We start from the raw sequence: 8,168 nt of genomic DNA on the forward strand, positions 1-8,168 counted from the left end.
CTCTATTTCTTGATTCCTTGGTGATCTCCAAGTGACATCAAAACTCAAAAAACCAAACTCACTGCCGTTGAGTCAGATCCGACTCATAACAACCCCTCCTTGGGTTTCCAAGGCGGTATCACTATGGAGGTAGATTGCCCAACCTTCCTTCCAGGGAGTGGCTAGTGGGTTTGAACAGCCAGACTTCTGGTTAGCAGTCAAATGCCTTAGGCACTATGCCATCAGAGCTCCACGTGACATCAATCTTCTTCCATTTGTCCTTGCCTGTTCTGTGCCTAATCTGCTCCTTTCATATCTCAGAAGTGATTGGCTTAAGACACAACCTACACTGGTATGGCTTATTAGCATGACAAAGAAAAGGGCTCTCATTCTCAATCCTACCCTAGAGGGGTAGGATTCCCACACATGATTTTGGGGAGACACAATTCAATCCACAGCAGTAATGAAAACAGTACAGCATTGTGCAAAGATAGACACATAGGTTGAATGAACATAATACAGAGTCCTGAAATAAGCCCACATATATACGGATAATTGACATTTTATGAAGCTGTAAAGGCAATGTAGTGGTAAAAAGTATACCCTTTGTAAGAAATGGTGCTAGAATACCTGGATATCCATGTGTGGGGGGAGAAAAAGATCAACTTGAATCCATACCTTACACTGTATACAAAAATTAACTCAAAATGGATCAGAGAGCTAAATTATAGAACTACTAGAAGAAAACATAGGAGCTCTGGTAGCATAGTGCCTAAGGCACTTGACTGCTAACCAGAAGGCTGGCGGTTCAAACCCACCAGCCACTCCTCGGAAGGAAGGTTGGGCATTCCTACTTCCGTAGTGATACTGCCTTGGAAACCCAAGGAGGGGTCGCTATGAGTCGGGGCCAACTCGATGGCAAATAACAACAACAACAACAGAAGAAAACATACACAAAAATCTTTGTGACTTTAGGTTAGTCATATATTTCTTAGATACAACATCTGAAGCACAATCCAAAATGAAAAAAAAAAATTCATAAACTGGACTAACTCAAAATTAAACACTTCTGTTTCTCAACAGACACTGTTAAGAGAATAAAAAGATAAGTCACAGACTGAGATAAAATCTTAGCAAAGCATACATATGATTTTAAAAAGAACAACTTATATCCATAATATATAAAGAACTCTTGCAAGCGGCAAAAGACAGGAACACTTTACCAAAGATATATGAATGGCAAAAAAAGCCCATGAAAAGATGCTCAACATCATTAGTCTGTCATTAGAGTAATCCAAGTCATATCTATAATGAGATACCACTACACACTTATTAGAAAGACTAAAATTAAAAAGACTGAATACATCAAGTGTTGGCAACCATGTGGAGAAACTGGAACTCTCATACATTACTGGTGAGAATGTAAAATGGTACAACCAATTTGGAAAACAATTGGGCAATTTCTTAAAAAGTTAAAACATATGCCTACCAAATAATACAGCCATTTCACTTTTAGGCATTTATCCAATAGAAAAGGAAATAAATATCCATATGACATAAAAATATAACTCCATACGACATAGAATGTTCATAGCAATTTGATTCTAACAACCAAAAAGTGGAAACAACCAAGATGTCCTTCAGTAAGTGAATGGATTAACAAATTGTGGTATATCCGTACAATGGAATTTTCCAGCTGCCATGGAGTTGATCACAAACTACGGCAACCTCATGTATGTTCAAACAGAACTGTGCTCCATAGGTTTCAATGGCTGGGTTTCTCAGAAATATCTCCAGACCTTCCTTCCCAGACCTCTGGATGGTCTTGAACTGCTAACTTTTCAGTTCGCAGTCACATTGACCACTCGCACTCCCCAGGCAGCAATGGGCTTACTCATCGATAAAAAGGAATTAACTACCGATAAATGTAACAACATGGATGACCCTCCAAGATAATTACGCTGAGTGAAAGAATTCAGACCAAAAAAAGAGAGCATAGTATGTGATTCCATGACATAAAACTCTGGAAAAGCAAACTAACCTACAGTAACAGAAAGCAGATCGACGGTTGCTAGGAAATGAGGAGGGATGGAGAGAGATGGGGGAGGAGTGGTAAAAGGGTAGGAGGCCACTTGGGAAATGATGAATCTCCTCAATGTCTTGATTGTAGCGATAGTTTCATACGTTTACATGCATCAAAACTTACCAAATCATATACTTCAAATATGTTCAGTTTATTATATGTCAATTATACACCTGTGAAGCTATTTTTTAAAGGTACTTTCTACTTAAACCACTCTTTCATTACATAGAGAACATTTTAATACCCCCCCCCAAAAAAAAAAGAAGAAGAAGGAAGGACATGCTCACATAATAAAGAAAAATCTTTTAAATAAATTTGGATTTTTGAAAACTTAAAAAAAATTAAGGAGTCACGTAGTCTAGCCCTCTGCCTCCTGGAGAATTTCAGCTGGCCTTGAAGGAGGAAAATAAAAACAGATCATAGTTTCTGAGTATTCATGAAGCACAGGCAGACTTGTCAATTCCTTGGCTCAATAGCCAATAAGGTGAGAATTATTAGTACCTTCAGGCTGAGGAAGACTAAGAGACACAGCTAAGAGCACACAGCTGAGAAGTAGAGGAGACGACACTTGAACCCAAACGGCTGACTAAACAGCAGAGTTCAGGCACACGCACGTGCTCACACACACACACACACACACACACACATCATGTGCCCTGCCTTCCTCTCCTTTCTCTGATCTCTTCAAATCTTTCCTTCGGTTATTACAGTGAAACCCTTTATACCTTTGCTCCACCCCCTGCACCCCCATGTTCCGTCTTCCCTAGAAGTGCTATTTTGTGTCACCACATTGGTTTTTGACTCGTCGTGACCTCAATGGACAGGAGACCTGGACCACAGGGTTTTCTAGATTGAAACTTTTACAGGAGCAGGTCATTAGGCCTTTCTCCCAGGGAGTCACTGGGTGGATTTGAACCACCAACTTTCTGGTTAGCAGCCAAACACTTAACCATTGTCACACCAGGGCTCCTTCCTAGAAGGGACTACAATGAAGGCAGTCAACCGAGCGGCCTTGTTTGAGGCTCTTCCCCTCCATGGGGGCAGATGCAAGCAACCGGAAACACAGGAAAAATGGAAAGGGGGAGACAATGGCCCTCTCCTCTTGGCCAGGTCCTGGCTGCAGCAACCAAGACGTGTTCAGAACATGAACAGAAACAGGACATGTTCATAACCTTCATTACGCCCTCATTCCGGAGCTCTTACCCGGAACGTTCAGCCTGGGACCGGAAGACCACATGACAGAGGGATGGAGGATGGTCATGTTCCGCAGGGTGCAGAACAGTCCTCGACCCTGCAGCAGCCTGGACCTCGCTTCGTGAAGGGCTGGACGTGCAGAGTAGGAAAAGCTGACAGGCGGCAACAGGTGGTTGCCCAGCCAGGAGAGCGAACTATCAGCTCAACCAGACCCACCTGTCCACCCAAGGCCGGCTCTTGCCCCTTTCTGAGCTAATGGGACTCTCTCCTGGGCCACAGAGCCTGGCTTCCTCCTATCCAGAGGCAGGTACACATCGCCCCAGCCCCAAGGAGGGAAGGGAAAAGGCTGATATGACTGGGAGCTGGCCCTTCAGGGGCAGGGGGCAAACATTTCACTGTAGACTCAATGCCAACTCTGATGTCGCAGCCAAGGTACTACCGTAGCCCTTGGTGATCTCCAGAGAACTTGAGAATCACCACCCACCCTGCCCTTCTCTTGCCTCCTGGCTGTATCCACGCTGCTCCTTCTGCTCTGGACTCCCTTCTCTCCCTGGCACACTCCGACCCCTCCTTCAAGATTCAGCTCTTGTATCCTTTCTTTGACGTCTTTCCTAAGACCCAGATAGGGTTAATATTGTCCAAAATAAGCAACATTAACAGATTGCTACGCAGATTAACAGACAAATTTAAAGTTGGGCAGCTTGTCATTATGGAGGTAATCAGTACTCCAATTAGTTACGATCATCTGGGTACCTATATAATTTTAAGGAGCCCTGGTGACTCCGTAATTAAAGTGCTCCACTGTTAATCCAAAGGTCGGTGGTTCAAACCCACCAGCCACTCTGCAGGAGAAAGATGTGGCCATCTGCTTCGGTAAAGATTTACAGCCTTGGAAACCCCATGGGGCAGTTCCACTCTGTCCTGTAGGGTCACTATGCATGGGAATCAACTCAACAGCAGTGAGTAGGTAAACATAATTTTACTAGGGGCTTTAAACAAAACAAAACAAAAAGTTTGATTGATCGACAATTACGTCAGAACACTTGAATCTTATAAGACAGCGTATTCAAACACAATCAAAGCTTAAGCAGAAACCTTACTAAGACCATCACAAGAACAGGAAGCCACGGTCACAAGACCTCTGGAGTCTGGGAAACAGGACATGTTCATAACCTTCAACTGTTTCTGAAAGAATAAGTTCCAGGTGTATCGGTGAGCCTGGTCACCTAGAGACAACAACACGTGAAACAAGAAAGACAGAAACCCAAACCAAACTCGGTTCCCACTCATAGCGGCTCCTCCTTGGGTTTCCGAGGCAGTAAATCTTTACGGAAGTAGATTGCCCAGTCTTCCTTCCATGGAGTGGCTGGTGGGTTGAACTGCCAACCTTCTGGTTAAGAGTCAAAATGCCTTAGGCTCTACACCACAAGAAAGACAAGCAGCTTCTAAGGGCTAGTATACCTTAAGGTGTAACTATGAACCAAAAACCAAACCACTGCCATCGACTCGATTCCGACTCATAGAGACCCCCATTGGGTTGCCAAGGCTGTAAATCTTTAAGGGAGTAAATTGCCTCATCTTCCTCAGGTGATAGGTTTGAACCACCGACCTTCTGGTTAGTAGCCAAATGCCTTACCCCCTACACCACCAGAGCTCCTTAGGGCATAAATGTAGGCTTTCAAAAGTATATGTTTATTAGGACAATAGTTTTAGGGGACATCATGCTCAATTGGCACAACATAGCACATAAAAGTCTTGTTCTACAACCTGCGTTGGTGAGTAGTGAGTGGGGTCTTAAAAGCTTTAAAGCAGCCATCTAAGATGCATCGATTAGTCTCCTGTCTTCTGGAGCAAAGAAGAGTGAAGAAAATCAAAGGCATCTGGAAACAAGTCCAAGGTTAAGATGAATCACGAGGACCTCAGCCTTCAGGACCCTGAGACCAGAAGAACCAGATGGTGCCATGCTACCAATGCCAACCACTCAGAAAGGGATCAAAACAGGAGATCCTGGATAGAGAGGGAGGAAAAATGCGGAACAAATTCAAAAACACAAAAATGACCAGTGTTACTGGTCACACAGAGACTGGTGGAACCTTCGAGACTATGGGCCCAGGGTTACCCTTTGGGCCTAGAAATGGACTCAGTCCCATGGATTGGCTCTTCGCACAACAGTAGAAAGACCTACATGCAGAACACCTACCCCACAGTGACGCACCACCTACTCTAGGGAGAGGCACCTCTAAGATCAATCAGCCACGAGACACCAGAGGGGCAGCATTCACATAGCGGGAGAGCTGGACAGACAGGAGTCCATAGTTAAGAAGGACACAGGGAGGGGGTGGTCACAGGGAGGAGCGGGGAGGAGAGATTTTCATGGTTGCAGATGGTATTTGGGATGGTGAAATCAAATGTGTGTGAACTGTTGAATGTAAAATAAATCTGCACCCAAAGCACAATTTCAAAAATTAAACAAATAAATAAATATGATATACTTATTATGATACAGCACATAAATTCCCAACTTCTGATAAGATGACCTTTAGGGCCGTGGGTCAAAGAACTTTCTGTTTTCCTAGAGCAAAACTTAACCACTTTATTTCACAATGTCTATCTCCTTCGTAAGGAGCTCTGGTGGCCTAGTAGGTCAAGCATTTGGCAGCTAACCAGAAAGTCAGTGGTTCAAACCCACCACCTGGTCCATGGGAGGAAGATGAGGCAATCTAGTTCCATAAAGATTTACAGCCTTGGAAACCCATTGTGGGTTGCTACGAGTCACAATCAACTCTATGGCAGTGGGTTCATTTTTTGTTTTTGTTTTATCTCCTTAGCCCTTAGCCTTCTCATCAACACTTCCATGTGGTAATTCACATAGTCCTAAAATGAACTCGTTGTGTATTTATCTCTTAGCTGTTGCTACGCATCTCCTTAGCCTTGCCTCAGTTTCCCTGGGGGGAGGGGGTGACACAAAATCAGGCATATACAGGCCTGAAGAAAGCTGAGGTGAAGGAACTCAACTGGAATGGCCCAGAGCATCCCGGGCAGGGCAGGGTGTGGGGGGTAGCACCTGAGTGAAGCCCCCCAACTCCCTTCCCTGCAGTGGGACCCGGTGGTTGAATCCTGGGTCCTGTCACAGGCAGCCCAGCCCATCTAGAGGGCAGGGCACTAAGAGACAAGTTCCTCGGGGCCTTGCTCCAGTACCATCTGGTACCATCCCACCCGGAAGTGGGAATCCGTCTACTGGACAGGGCCTGCCCCGCCCCCCGACAGAGCCTTGGCCATTTCCCCACACCCCAGCCCTTCAATGACCCTTGTTTTCAGCCTGTCTTTCCAAGCCCTAAGAGCTCTGGTGGCATAGTGCCTAAGGCATTTGACTGCTAAGCAGAAGGTCAGTGGTTCAAATCCACCAGCCACTTCCCGGAAGGAAGATGGGACCATCTACTTCTGTAAAGATTTGCCGCCTCGGAAACCCAGTGAGGGTCGCTATGAATCGGAATGGACTGGATGGCAGTGAATTTGGCTTTGAGTTTTTCCAAGCCTTGACCCGGTCCCTTAGGCTCTGGCCAGGTCCAGCCAACTCCAGCTCTGGCTGGCAGTCCTCGTCCCGGTGGCAGCCCTGCCCTTGTGCCTTGGCCCTTCACACAAGCTCCAGTTACCTTACCCCTGGCCTTCAGAGCAGTCCCTAGCCTTGGCCCTGGAGTCAGTTTCTAGCCCCACCCTGACCCCGCCCCTTAGCCTTGGCCCCGCCCCTGGCCTCTGGCCCCGCCCCCTGGGTCTTCCAATTCAAACTTCAAAGCTGACGCGCGTCTCTGACTTTTACGCCGCCTCTGGGCCTTGGCGTTCCCCCTGAGACCCTCGAGGTCTCCAGATTCCGTCTCAAGCCCCACTCACCTGGGCCCACCTCAGCTGGGAACTCAGGGACCTGCACACCTTCTCCCTCAGCTTCTCCCCTGTTGCACCCTTCACTTCCTGATCGAGCAGCTGGCTCCGGACGTTCTCACCTGAGCGCGCCAGGTGAGTGCCCCTTCCCTCATGCGGCTCCGCCCCAGGCCCCGCCCCTCTCTGGTCTTTAACCGCCTCCCAAATTTGACTGCTAACCAAGAGGCTGGCGGTTCAAACCCACCAGCCACTCCTCGGAAGGAAGGTTGGGCAATCGACTTCCGTAGAGATACCGCCTCGGAAACCCAAGGAGGGGTCACTCTGAGTCGGATCCAAAGCAACCGGCGCCTCCACCAAGCACAGGGTTTCCGTACCTCAGCTCACTAATCCTCCCGAGTTCTTGCGGAGCAAGACTCGCTGCCCCTATTATAACGGGTCAGGAACGTCCTGTCCGAGCCCCTGCGCCTCGTTTTCCCCTTGGACCATTGGAGTCGTCTCCCTGTCCAGCCTCTCCTGCGGTCCCAGTAAGATCTGCAATCGGTCACCTGCAGGGCAAAGCCAGAACCAGGGTGGGCGAGGTGCACTTGGACTCACCTCTCTTGTCTCACCCTCTTCCCTTGTCTTTACTGAAAGTTGCATGTAGAGTTTCTGCATTGATTTTGATTTTTTTTTTTTTTAATAATGCACTAAAATACTATTTATCTGGATGACTGGGGTTTGAGGCACTCCCTCAAGTGAGACAGGTGCCTAACTCCTCTCACCTAATCCCACCCCTGCCCTGCACACACACCTTCCTTGGCTGTCTAGTGCTCACCCCACACCTAGGAGCTTTCCCGCTCTGGCACCTGCCAGGATCGTTGTCCCAGCCTCGGCGCTTTGTACAGTCCCTTATCATAGGCTTTATCTTCTAGAAGCCCGACTTTGGTTTATCATTACCTGGGCAAAGATAACAGCAGTGCAAAGGCTTAAGGCAGGAAAGTGCTTGGCATGTTCTGGGATGAAGCAGAGACAAGCCTTAAAAGCCTTGGTAAGGACT

The sequence above is a fragment of the Orycteropus afer genome, unplaced genomic scaffold (genome assembly GCF_000298275.1).
Source record: "Orycteropus afer afer isolate SDZICR_OR568_19922 unplaced genomic scaffold, OryAfe1.0 scaffold00130, whole genome shotgun sequence".
NCBI lineage: Eukaryota > Metazoa > Chordata > Mammalia > Tubulidentata > Orycteropodidae > Orycteropus > Orycteropus afer.